The 14,751-nt window shown below is 35.8% G+C and overlaps 1 protein-coding gene across 1 annotated transcript in view; it reads right to left on the bottom strand.

Annotated features, from left to right (window-relative positions):
* The window catches only part of LOC136797749 (PAX3- and PAX7-binding protein 1-like), a 71,774-nt gene that overhangs the window by 11,631 nt on the left and 45,392 nt on the right, over positions 1 to 14,751 (bottom strand). The gene's annotated exons all lie outside the window — the stretch shown is intronic.

The following is a 14,751-nucleotide window of genomic DNA, read 5'->3' as shown; positions in this document are numbered from 1 at the left end:
CCAACAAGGATTTATTATACACTGGATATACAAGTAACAGATTTTTGCCGATTTCTCGTGTACTAGCTATGTCCGCAGTAATGATATTATTGTTCACTCTCCTTCCCTCATTAAATGGTTTTCCGAAGCATTTTTATTGCATTTCTTATCGAAAATCACTCATCCAATTCCCAAAAGAGACTTAAAATTTTCCTGTGAGAGTTAGATTCTTCCACTTAATTGCTAATTATAAGTCGTTATGACGTTTCAAGCTGTGAGAAAGATGCAAAAGACGTGTTGTGTATAAGAAATTTAATGTTGACACCGGAAATTTTCAAACTTCAACCTCAAAAAAACCACCTTGCCACCACGTGCCTCCAAAGGATTTTCACATCACAGTGGAGCCAAGACACTCAAGTCTTATGTATGTTAATTTCAGCTCTTCTGGGGAAAGTCTTGGAAAGATATTTTCAATTGAAAATTTTGTGTCACTATAAGCATTTTGTCTGAATTTCTTGTCTAATGATGTTTTTCTCACATTATATTTCACAAATGTATCCGGCTTGGAATGCTAGCCTTACTTTGAAACTTTTTTTTCTGCAAATGTACGAAAAGAAAGAGCTAAAGAACTTTTTAAAAATAAGACTGATAAATATTTTAAAAATCAGACATCTTCGAGCCGCCATGACAGTTGTCCTTTGCGGACAAAGCTAGAACATCAATTGTTTTCTGAAACAAAGGAAATACAATGATCGCTCTCCATCGTTTTATGAGTCGTTTATCCAGTGTATGATAAATCTTTGGTGCCAATGATCATCGTCTTGCTAGGGGTAGAAACATATTACAAAGAGAACTATGTCAATGGGGTTCTGTGCTATTATACAGACAGCTATGTAGAAAGTGCATTGATTTATTTAATCACCCTTAGCCCGTAGGTGAGAAATCAGTGAAATTGTTACCCATTCACTGCATTTTCACATTTTGGCAAAAAAATTCTTCATTTGTTCCAGTTAAAGTCGCTAATCATTTAAATCATTTAAATTTAAAATAAAATTCATTTTAGATGCAGCTTTAGCTAGTATTTGGTATGATTTTCACAGTGTGAACAATATCAGACGCATTTTGCCCAAAAAAAGAACGCCATACTTACTAAAGTCTGTTCACGATAAGTGTGCACTCTTTTTTCTTTTACCTATAACTTTTGAAGGAATTCTTCAATCTTTATAAGTTTGGTATCATTGGAAAGATATTAGTAAGTGGAACAATTTGAAATAAAAAAGTCTTTAAAAAAATCCTAAAAACGAAGATGAAAATGAAGAAGAAAAAAATGAAGATCTTGTAGAGAAGTGCTATAACTTTCATTTTCACTGGAGAGATTCTTTGATCTTAGGAGATCATCACTGTGAAGAAATTTCACTAAAATATTTATTCAATATAAAGTTATGATACAAAGCTAATAAGTGATTGACCCCAAAAAACAGCAGAAAACAGCAGAAAACAGCGTTTTTAGACGTCAATCAGCTTATAACTTTGCTTGATATCTTTTGACTGAATGATTATTTTTGAGAAATTTTTTCACAGTGATGATGTTCGATAATCAAGGATTCACTTCAGTGAAAATGATAGCTATAGCACCTTTCTACAAGATCTTCATTTTTTTCTTCTTCATTTTCATCTTCATTTTTAGAATTTGTTTAAAGATTTTTTATTTCAAATTGTAACACTCACTAATATCTTTCCAATGATACCAAATTTATAAAGATTGAAGAATTCCTTCAACAGTTATAGGTAAATGAAAAAAGAGTGCACACTTATCGTGAATAGACTTTAGTTAAGCTGACTTAAAATGAACAGATCGAAAAATGAGCTGAAGGGAGGGCGTATCACGATGTTTTTTGGTGTTTCCGATAGGAGAAAAAACAAACTCGACCTGCGTTTATCAAGATTGAAAGCATATTTCGGAAAACTTTGCAGGTGTATTTTATATTTTATTCCTAATCAAACTATTATCCAATATCATTTATTCCGAACTGAAAGATTTTCTAATTATCAATTAATATCCCGCATATGAAATTAAAAAGAAAAAATGAGTTATTTTTGTACGTTCACTTCTATAATTAAAAAATATCATCCAGAAATAGATTTTTAATTACTTGGGCGGTAGGGACCTTAAGGGTTTTAATCTTGAAAAAATAATATTTTTCAATTACTCATACGAGAAATTAAAATCAGCGGTAGAATATAGAAAAATCATATCAAAGATTTATTTGATTTGATTTTAGGAGAAATTATCAATTTGTCTAAATATAATTCTCGATAAAGATAAGGAGGAGTTAAAGACTTCAGTAACGCCTCATCATCAAGTCTGGATACATTTGGTAGAAGTGTTTGAAAATAACGGTCATTGAATAAAACGTAATATTTCTTTCATTCAAAGAGAACTAAACTAACAGGTCATAGGCGGTTTTAGACCCTGTCGAACTTATCAAGGGAAGAGATTTGTAATTGTGTAATTTCATTGTCAATTAACGAGCGTTGTACTCCTTCGCATGTTTCCGACGTACTTGCTATATTGTCTTAAATCCGCCAATTCCAACACCAAAAACAAAGTGAAAAAAAATCACTAAAAAAGAAATATTGACACAATGGAGTTTATTGTGATCTTATTGAGTATTTTACAGTCTTTGTTGATTAATGTTTGTCGTTGTGGTGAGAAAGAGGCAACAGTTAACATTTTATACTCAAACTTAGCACCGATGATTCGCAATGCAAAAGAAGGTTATTTGCCAGAGGTGTTTTCTCAAGCTGAATATTATTGTAACAAACATTTAGGACCAAATCAACAAATTTCACGATTCCACAAAATAGCCAATAATATGTCTGATTTTATGTCTTTGCTTTACTCTGACAAATCGAACGATGAAATTTTACCGGAAGGCGTCTCACAGGAAAGTGTATTTTGGGCCCCTTATATATTATCAGGCACCCCTGAGGAGGAAAACATGTTTCAGCGTAGAGGCTTGGTTGCTTCAAATCTGTACACAACTACAAGTCTCGCCATCATTGTCAACCAAGAAAATATTGCTGTTTTTCAAAAAATCATTGACGCTGTTATCCAAGCCGCAAATGGAATAAATTTCTCAATTGTATGCACTAGCATTATGGGTATGTTGTTATGGTTACTAGAACACCATAGCAACAATAAGTTCCCTAAAACGTTTTTACATGGTTCTGGTCTGGGGATTTGGTGTAGTTTTGTTACCTTGACGACCGTTGGATATGGAGATATTCACCCAGTCACGTTTTCAGGGCGTTGCATGGTTGTCATGTGGATTATGATAGGTCTGACGTTATCCGCCTTGATAACCGCCCTCATAACCGATTCCGTTTCTAATAGTAGCGATGTAACTGGGAAACGAATATCTGTTCTAAAAAACACGTTAACCGAGAGAATCGCCAGAGAGGATTTACAAGGCGTAATTGTAAGTGCAACCTCCTTTGAAGAAGTGTTCAATAATGTGAGAGTGGGTAAAGCATATGCAGCGCTAGTTAGCTCCGATATTGCGGCTGGACATCAGAGTCATTTCAATTCGAAAGAATACAATAAGAATCTACGCGTGATATCAACTATTGAAGCTTCACAGAGATATCATTTCTTGCATTATCAGGCTAATAGATGGCATCCAATAACCACCACATTACAATGTATCAGTGCTTATCCAATCGAAATGGAGCGTTACCCTATCTTGAAAGCACAACGATTCCCGAGAATTATAACGGTGGCACATCCCAACATCAAAGAGTTAGTTTTAAACGATCTTAAAACGCAAGTTTTGCTATGTGTTATGTTTTCGTTGATCTTAATAGCGTTTCTGGTAGAAATTTTTGTCGTGCGTTGGTCTAAGTTAGGATTGCGTACACTGAAATTTCGGATGTCTGAACGCGCGACACGAGAGGTTGTTCGGACAGAGTTGATCAAGTTGAAATTGCAATTGCAGAATCAACAAACGTCGGACATCAAAGCTGGTAACAATAAGACATGATAACGCCCCGCTAGCACACAACATCGTTTCAACGTTTCACAACGTTGATATAACGTTAGATTAACGTTGAAACAACGTTGTGTGTCAGCTGGGCGTATTGGAAATTTAGTGTGACTTAGACCACGAAATTTACGTTTGGTTACGTTTCGAGAGATTCTTCTACCACCATCGGGCAAATTGGAGGATGTTTCCCCAACCATTTGTACTATCAGATTATGCTGGACACAACTGTCTTGTGTTTGACCGGTGTTATATTATCAGAATTCTTGACAACAGGATTTTGCGTCCCGAGCGGAAATGGAAAGCTTCAACACCGGGCATACATACTAATTACGTCCGGTGTTTGGATCATCCTGTGGTAAAAAAATTTTCTCATTCAACACTGGACATTCGCGTCCGGTGCTTCTGTAAGTCTGGTGCATCGGCAGGGTCTCGCATAAACAAGAGAGGATAAGACGGATGCACGAATTACGTATGACATGAAATATTAAATCATATTCAGGGGTTTTGCTTTGTTTTTGATAGGATGGCGAATGAAAAATTAACCCTGGCGAGTTCTAGATTCTAGGCCAATGAATTCTTAGCAAGCCTAGTGTATTGATTAGCGTGAATATGTACTTGATGCAGCGAACCAAATTTTTAGACTGGCAAATTGTTATTTCTTCGTGTTTTTGACCAGCAAAATTCGTCGCTCGCCAGGCTTATATAAGAACCCTGAGTATTAGGCATTGCTGAAGCCTTCAAGTAAGAGTTGGGGAACAAAGTTTAAGGAACAAGTCGAAGCACAGTACACCACAGCACAGAATATGATATTTATTGTAAATAGTATTCATTTTACTTCAGAGAACGAAATAATTTTCTGGCTCTTGCTTCTTTATGTTTTTCGTCCCTTTCTATTCAAAGTTAGAAGATATTTGGTTTTATGCATCATGAAACCATTTTCTGTCCAGTAGTCAAAGCCAAAAAGCAGTACTTCCAATTAAACTTTCGTTAATTATTTCATTTTTTTAGAGAAAAAAAAACAAACAAGAAGACATTTAAAAACACATTATGGCATACACTTTGTTGGCAATACTTGTATCATGTTTACTACTTTGTAACGTTCCTACACCAATCAACGGACATCAAAACCCATCCAAGTACTTTTACCAAGGAATTTACTGGGAAGTAGCACCTTACTTCTTCACTGATTCAAATGGTGAAAAGGCTGGTATGTTTCCTGATATGTTCAAGCGAATCTCAAAATTCTGTTATGAAAATCGATATAACAATAAAAATATTGCTTTCATAAACTACACAATAAGAGCTAAATCAGAATCTGACCTCCTCGATCTGTTTAAAAACCGTTCTGCAAAATATGGAAATAGAGGTGGTATTTTACAGAACCTGGTATATGAAAGATCGACATGGGGTCCCATCTTGACTATGAAGAACCTGGATAAAGCAGATATGGATAGGCATGGTGTTAATCCTGTGGTCATGAGGATATCAAGTAAAGGAATGGTTGTCATTTTACCAAGATCAAGAATCAAGTTATTCTCAAAGCTTTTGAACGGTCTCCATCGTTGTCAAGGCCTTGTATTTTTGACCGTTATAGTTGTCATATGTTCAGCAATCATTTATTGGATTATCGAACGTTTACATTGTCCAAATATGAATCTGTCCGAATTCACGCAAAGCATTATTAACAGTTTTTGGTGGTCTATTATTACCATGACAACCGTAGGATATGGGGATTGTTTCCCGAGCACCCGCACTGGGCGGATGTGGGCGGTATGCTGGATGTATATTGCGTTATTATCGACCAGTATTTTAACAGCTTCGGTCATTTCCATCGTTATGGGTGATGAGAATTATGATATTACCGGACAAAGAGTGGCCGTGTTGAAAGATTCGCCGGAGCACGTCGCAGCAGTTGAAACGTACGAATCGGATACAGTGACTTTTGAGAGTTACGACAATGTTTATGATGCCGTGCGACGTGGCGATGTTTTCGCGGGTTTGGTTTTGTACGAAGTTGCAGCGTGGAATCAAGAAATGATTCGAGGGGAGACTGGGGATGAATCACCGTTAGCTATCGTTAAATGGCTACCGGTCAATAGTGTTATCCGGTTTTTCTTGGGCCGTTCCGCTATAGAGGGCAACGGAAATAACCATATATTCAATTGCATAAATCATTACGGGAATGCTATCAGACAATTTACACAATACGAGCGGCATTTAAAGTTCGAGACGGTGTATTTCGTTCCCTCAAAAGAGCAATTTAGTACTCCTTATTTTCAAGGGCTTGTTGGAGTAGCTATCAGTTTGTTTCTTCTAGGAGTTGGATATGACTTGGCTAAAGGTAATTTTAAGTTTTGGAAATACGAGAGAAAGCGTGAGAAAAAGCAAATGGCTGCTAACTTTGATTTGAATACTTTTATAAGACACGAATTTAATAAACTGAGATGGGAGATGAGTGGAAACATCCCAGCGAGTTAGACATGACTACAGAGTTAAAGGTTTTAGTTTTCCAGGTGTGCCCGTTTCATATTAGGCACATGTTTTATATCAGGGTTCAATTTCGTGCTGAATGAACAAAAAATTGTTTGTCTTTCCTTCTTTCTAACCAATACTATTTCACAGCCTTGTCAATTCAATGTGAAAAAACATGTAGTAATCTAAAATTGATGAGTAAGCAAACCAAACGCGAAAATTTCAAGAATTTCCATTTTTCAAGTATTGACTTCAAAAGAATCTTATACTACTGAGGATTCAAGAATGGGCCGGCTTTTCAAAGTGGTTTAATTAAAACAAACCATGGTCATAGTTTCCATACTCTTTTACTTTAATAAAGCGATAGAATTCGTTTATCAGTTAGTGATAATTTCAGACGATGTTGGACACTTCCGGACAATTCGGCTGGAGATAATATTTCGGCTGTTTTGATCTGACTGATAGAAATATGAGATAAAAGCACAGACATTTGAACATATATGTTTAAAATAGAAATCATTTAAATTCTTGACAAATCATTATTATTATTATTGTTTAGTAAAATTATTTTAAAGAAAAAATTCATTTATAATTTAATTCATCATTGTAATATAAAAACTGTCAATACGTCTAGAAAAATTCCCCTAAAGTTCAAGTAAATAAATGTCTTGTATATTTTTTTTGAGTGGATCATAGTTTTAAAATTAAATAAAGAGTAGAATTTGCTCCAGAATTCCTTTCTCGACTTAAAATCTTCTCACTTTTGATTCTAGCATGAAAATCTTTTTTTTTTAAATATTACAAAATAAATAATCTTAATTGCAAATATAATTTCAAGAAAATAAATTGAAGGACAAAACATTTATATGATAATAAAATATTTCTTCAGGTTCCTACGGTCAGCCAAGTTGTCATGTTTTATATTATAATGTACGTATCTTTTAATTTGAATGCCGTGATCTGTATATGTTTTCACGCTCTATAAGTTTTCATACTTTTAGCATTGTCCTCTTTGATAGTCTTATATGAAAACCTACATTAAAACTTTCGATTTACTTTAAACACCATTATCGGAAATGGGCTCTTCCCCGCTCTTCCAGAAAATTTTTGTACATGGGGGAGGAGGATATATTGAATATTTTGTCTGGCGGTAGTGAAAAATCTGCAAAATTTGCCTTGTTTTTGGGGCAAATTTGCTCTGTTTAGGGGTAATTGTGTATGCCCGGGGGGTAAGATCTGTTGTCCGGGGGGTCATAACTCACTATGTCCGGGGAATAAATTTCCAAAAACGTTATATCCTCCGTCCCCCCCCCATAATCAAATTTTTCTGGAAGAGCCCAATGTTCGTCCTTTAAAAGCTTGCCTTTTCAACAAGCCCGTAATTTTCATCAGCCTCAGAACTGGAGCTAGTGCGACTACCCACAATCCCATTCTGTTTACCCAAAAGTCGATCCAACACTTGCTTAGGATGGAAAACCCTTCTCCAATTCTGATTGGTCATTTTGAAAACGATGACGTCATGAATCAATCCTAACGCGATGAGGAAGGTGACTAAACCGAACAAGAATTGGATAGCGACGTTAGATTCGAAGACTTCACGTACGGTACCGATATGTATGGTTTCCGTGTGGCAATAACGTTGATATTTGGTTTGCGTGTAGTCGTAAATTTCTTCACGGTTAGTATGCATGCAACGGATCACATCAATCAGCTCTTTACTCGGATTGCTATTCATAGCACATCGAACGTACAAATGAGCCGGTAGCTTATCGACAATATGCAATGGTGGATTCTTACCATCGCTACCGAGAATCTCAGTTTGGTACCACGCAGCGATATCAGCACTCATCATGGCAGCAAACACTTTCTCTTCACGAACCAAGTTTAAGACGTCTTCGTATGAAGCTGCAGGTACTGTGTTAGCTTGGTAATCTCTTGAAGCAACTTTCTCCTCGTAAGACCCTCTCAACACGGCAACTGACTGTCCATATACCGACAGATTCCCAATCCCCGACACGACATCCGTCATTGTTGCCGTCATGACGCATCCCAACATGATACCGACCACTAACCAGAATAATGCGATAAAACGACCGACGGGCGATTTTGGTGTGATGTCACCATAACCGACAGTCGTCATGGATACAACACTCCACCAGAAAGTAGTACCGGTACCAAGGATAAAAGAACGTTCGATGTCTTGGTTCCAGACCCTTTCAATGAACCAGATAACAATACTGAAGAAAATGGCTAAGGGGATCACGATAACAAAAATAATCTTACAACTAGCAATACCGTTTAGAATCTTGTTCGGTAAGTCAATCATTTTTCTAGGAACGATAACCACAATTTCATTGGTTTTCATTAAGGAGAAAGATCGGACTCGATTCGCACTTTCCCATTCAGATTCGAACTCATTCATGACGGGTACCAGAAACATTTCACCTTCGTTGATACCTTTAAGGTATCCTTCATCATACTTAAATCCACTTTCAATGCTATCGATAAACTGTTGACGCGAATCAAATCTTTTGACGAAATCGATAACAGTGACATTCGGGTTTCGATTACAAAACGCATTAGCACGTGCAAAGACTTTAGGTATAATTCCATCAATTTCACCTTTCTCGTTTGTGAAAATATACGGCTTCACCTCCCAGAATACACCTTTCATGAGGGCTCGTTTCTGTTGAGCACCAGAAGAATTGATCACCAAAAAGATCAAAATCAAAGAGATCTTCATGACCTCCATCTTTGAAAAATATTTAGTTATTTATCCTATAACATCTGACTTCGATTGAAGTGTGTCCTTTTTCAGTAAGTCTACTGGAGTGTTTGATAAAAAACAAATGAAGGTTCTATGTTAACTAACACCATGACACATGCATTGATTGACCTTTGTCATTTTCAAATAAACTCCCATTTATTATTGATAAAGCATCTTAAAATAGGGGATTGTAAATCTGTTTTTTTATAAGCATATCTTTTAACTATGTTTGACTTGAAGTGTCAAGAAAAACTGTCCAACCGATTCAATTCGATTTGAATCGATAATAGGGTATTATCACAGTGGGACCTCACGATATGTCATCGGTAGGAATCATGGACACTACATGTTTTAGTGAAGAAAAATGCCAAATAAATCGTATTATTAAGTATTATTTTATCCTCGAACAACAGATATGAAACGCCAAAATAACAATCATCTAACAACTCCTAAAGTTTCCCCTAAACGTTAGGCGAACGTTGAAACAAGACTTTAGCTGGTTTCTTTGACCAAAATAACCCGAGAAAAGGGAAAAGAAAGTATGATGGGGAAACAATGATTTTTAATTTCACGTAAACCCTCACAACTTTTTAGCAACTTTCTCAGTCCCTTGAGAATCTGATATTGTGAAAGTTTTCACTCGCTTCGTTTAATTAAATCCTCTATTTGAAAAAAATCTACGGCAATATTGGGGGGAATAAAATATACTTTTCTCTTTATTTGAAGATCCACGGCTAGAACAAAGTCCCAAACTGTCTCATTTGTTTGTTTTTAATACATAGAAAGAATCAAAACCACGACTAACTATATAAGTTAGTTTATCTAATGTTTCCAGCTCACTCAAAGAGAGACTTATACGCATGCGTAATTTTGCGTTCTTTAAAACCACACGTAGTTAATTCCCGTGACAAACAAAGAGGGATGAATCTGGTACAGGGGTGGTACAGTCACTTTCGGTCGGGGTTGTAGACGGCGAAATATGTCGTTCTTTGATAGCTAGGGTTAGTTAGGGTTAGGGTTTGTCGCTCTTTTTGTAGCTTTTTAATAGTTTTTTGTCGTTCTTTTTAGATGGTCTGGAAACGTTAGATGAACAGTCTCATAACGAGGAAGACGCTAGAAAAAGACCTTAACTGCGACTTGTCACTCGTGATTTTTCGTTTTGATTTTTCTATTGAGAAGCAAGCGCCAAACATTTGGAGATGTATTTTCATACCGCTTTTTAAGAACCCCCACTCCTTCAGACCAACTCCAAGAACTCTAATAACTACATAATTGTTAATTCGAGGGAAATATCAACAAATCGCATTAGCGGAGAGCAAGGCTTTTTAGAATTTAGAATAGATCACTGGCGGGTCTGGAGTTGTACGTTCATAGCATAGCCATAACTTCGTCAGTGATATCTGCTGGTAGATTGTCTGAAATTAAGGAAACTTAAGAATGTTGGCAAAGGTTACGCAGATGATGATCAAAACTTACGTAGGTTGAATTTGTTTGATAGGAATTAGTATGTCTTCATAAATGGTAAGGATTATATATGGGATGGCAGGGGGTCAAAGTATCATGCTACTAGTATATGAGATTAAGATTAGATCATTGGCAAAAAAGAAAAATAGCCATTGAAATAAAGCTTCTTATAAGAATATCGTACACATAAATTTCAAAAGATTTGCAGCAGACATTCTTTTCTTTTGCCTTATAGGAAAGCCTGATTATGAAAACCATTTTTTCCTCGCAAAAGTTTCTACCTTGCTTAAAATGATTTCCCAGACGAAAAATAACTTAAGCTTCGATATGGTTCGATGGTGATTTCACGGCTGAAAAACTAGCAAAATTTGCCTTACAAGTTTTTTTTTTATATGAACAAACTATATGTACAAGAACATAAGTCTTCGACTGCCGAAATATCAAGAACAAGTTAAAAAACTTTTTAAGGCTTTGTGGACTTTAGTAAAATGGATAAAAATACTCACATAAATGGTGAAAATAATAACATGTAAAAAACATTTTTAAGGCTCAAAAATTTTAAAGAACGAAGGCTTCAAAGATTTTCGCTGTTCTTATAAAAAACGTGTATAGTAATCAAAAGCTGGGGATTAGCTAATTAAAGCTAATTAATTACAACACAGACAAATTAATTGCTCATGAGGATAAACAGCATTAGAAAAATAAAGCAAAAAGAAACAGTAGGATATCATAAAAAAAGATCTCAAAATAAGACGAAATATCATTGCCCAATAAACTCGTAAGCTCCTCCCGAACGGATACTCATTTTATTTTTTATAAGAACATCCAAACATTTTGAAGCCTTAGGATGTTCTTAACTTTTTGAGTTTTAAGCCTAAAAATTTTCTTAACATGTTCTTATTTTCACCATTTTGTTATTTTTGTCCATTTTCTTAAGAAATGTGGCCATTTTAGAGTCTACAAAATTCTTGAAATGTTCTCAACTTGTTCCTAACATTTTGGCCATCGAAGCCTCATTGCTCTTATATAGTATGTTCTTATATAAAAAAACGTGTAAATAAAATCTCTTATAGCCTTTCTTTCTAATGGGAGGGGCTTGGATAAGGTAGATTACTGATAAGTCTCCAAATCTGAATATGATATTCAGATCAAATATTCAAAGGTATTGAGAATCGTAAGCTTGTATGAGAGATCATTTCTAAATCAATCTTGAATTCCTTAGATTTTTCTCAGGTTCAATTATACTTAGCTTTTGGCTGGTTATGATTTTTTTACATTATGTTTGTAAAATTGTCAAGTTCTGGAAATAATTCAGTTTTCAGTTAAAGAAATATATTGGATGACTTCTTAAGTTGGAAATGAGAAACTCTTAACTAAAAATCATTAAAAAAAACATAAAAAAAGTCATTCTCTGAAAGTCTGCTCTGAAACACAAAGTGTTAAAAAAAATTTGAATTTATTATCTAGGGTCAATTTTTAGTTCGGAGATACTGGTCTCCTCGTAAACCTTCTACCCTCAATATATCTTAACATCAATACATAGTAATTGGCGTTTAAGTAAGGACAATTGCACGACCTTGTTGATTCGCCAAAAGTCCAAAGTCCCACTCTCAAAATTATGTCAAAAGTACTCAAAAATATTGTCGTGGGTCAATCAGCTTAAAATTTAAGTAAAGAATAAATAATCCCTTATTTTATAAGGTAAGAGTACTAGATAATTTAAATCCATATCAATGAGAGGATAAGAAGATTAGAAGCATATTAGAAGCTTATACTCGATAACACTTGATAACATCCATTCAAAGTAAGAAGATTGGAGAGGTATCAGGATGAATTTCAATTAGACTTCATTTATAATCCTATAAATATAAGTGCAGGAAAAAGAAAAAATTAATTATTTTGTCACTCCATGCATTTGGCCATGACGAATATGTATAAGTAAGTCTGCGACCGCAGTCAGAGGCGACCCGAAGGCTCTTCCTTCGATAGATATCCACCCGAAGGTAGGGGAGGGCACCACTCTTTCTCCTTGGATTGTTCCTTCTCTTATTGCTGAGCATCAAGCAGAGTACTATTTTGGGAATAAAGCCTTATGTAATCTTCGAAACGACTGCTCAACCGGCCATGACCAGATACCGTCGAAATACATTAAACTCGCCATCGATGAAATTTGTAGTCCCATTTGCCATATTATCAACTCTTCCATTCAACAATCCGTCTTTCCTAGCCAGTGGAAGATCTCGAAAATCAGCCCCATTCCTAAAATTGAGTCACCCGCTGATCCGAGCGACTACCGTCCAATCTCCATATTACCGATCCTTTCAAAAGTATACGAGAGACTGATTATGACACAAATGACAAACTATCTAGAAAGTGAAGAACTACTATCAATACATCAATCTGGTTTTCGAAAGGGTCACTGCACAATAACCACCTGCATCAAAATCAAAAACGACATCCTGAAAGCGATGAATCGAGGCGAAATCACTCTTGCAGTTCTCGCTGACTTTTCAAAAGCATTTGATACAGTTGATTTTGAAACTCTTATCAAAAAACTTCACACACTACGATTCTCAAAAAAGTCACTCTATGTTATCTCCAACTATCTGAGCAATCGACTTCAGTACGTACAGATCAACGACAAGAAGTCATCCATTCTCACAGTTACTAATGGCGTCCCCCAAGGAAGCATACTTGGACCCATTCTCTTCAACATTTACGTGTACGACATGGCAACAAAAACCACCGCAAAATGTGTTCAATATGCTGATGACACGACTATATATCGCCACACCAAACCAAACGAGCTTGAAAATTGTGTCACTGAAATGAACTCTGATATTAGCGTAATTGAGAAATGGTCGCTGGATTCGAACTTGATATTTAACGCCAGAAAAACTAAATCGATGCTCTTTGCCACATCTCAAATGGCAAGGAGGCATAATTTTGAATTCGAAATCAAGTCAAATAACGAAAATGTGATTGAGCGTGTTCCCCTATTCAAGCTGTTAGGAATCATCTTCACCGAAAACCTAACATGGAATGAACATGTCAAAAAAATCGTCACTAAAGCATATGGCACGCTGAAGAGTCTATCCCTCATCAAACGATATTTACCATACCGTGTACGACGCCAGTTGGCAGAATCTCTTGTATTGAGTAAAATAGACTATGGTAATACCGTAATTCACAACGCACCACAATATCTATTCAACCAATTACAACGAGTCCAAAATGCCACAGCTAGCTTCGTCCGGAAGAGCTACTCTCGCAAGTCTGACGTAATAGATATGAAATGGCTACCTGTCAAAGAACGGACCGAATACAGTTTGGCTAAACTTGCGTGGAAATCAGTGAATATGAATGACTGGCCCAAATTCCTCCCTATGGAGAAATATGTGCAAGCCAAGACTCGAACGGATGTAATTGGTGGAACTAAATTGCGTGAAACCTGTAATGTTAGTGGTTCCTTTGAATCTGAAGCTTCTAAAATTTTTAATGAACTACCTGTTAACTGTCGTGACTCAGAAACTTACAAAGCCTTTTGTCAAGAAACAAAAAAATATTTTTTCGACAAAGCCCTAGCTAGGAGCTTGCAGTAGTACCTCTTCTACCAACTGTAGTCCCTGCGTCGCTACTCGCTATTTCCTAGCTGGTGCTTTCTATGTTATATTATTTCTTATACCTAGTTTTAGTCTAATTCTCGATTTGTTTCACGCGCCATTTTAGTTTTAATTTAATTCTGACTTCAATTCTTCTAATATCCCTACTCGTAGCCTTGGTTCCCTAGTCTCCATTCTGATTTTTAGATTTAGCCCATCTGTTCTTAGGTTTACTTAGTCTGTATTTTCTTCAGTGCATATATATGACTTTATTATTTTCTAGTTCTATGAAGTTTTTTTTTTTTTTTCCATTTGATGTTTAATTATTTTCAATTAATTTAATTTAGATAGTTGATAGCTCACTTATTTATGTCAAAATACTGGTCGTGTTTTGCAAGGTCCAGTACACTTTTACACAGCC

This window comes from Clytia hemisphaerica, unplaced genomic scaffold, assembly GCF_902728285.1.
Source record: "Clytia hemisphaerica strain Z4C2 unplaced genomic scaffold, Clytia hemisphaerica genome assembly, whole genome shotgun sequence".
Lineage (NCBI taxonomy): Eukaryota > Metazoa > Cnidaria > Hydrozoa > Leptothecata > Clytiidae > Clytia > Clytia hemisphaerica.
Note: the sequence above shows the minus strand (reverse complement) of the source record. Positions and strands in the feature narration are given on the sequence as shown.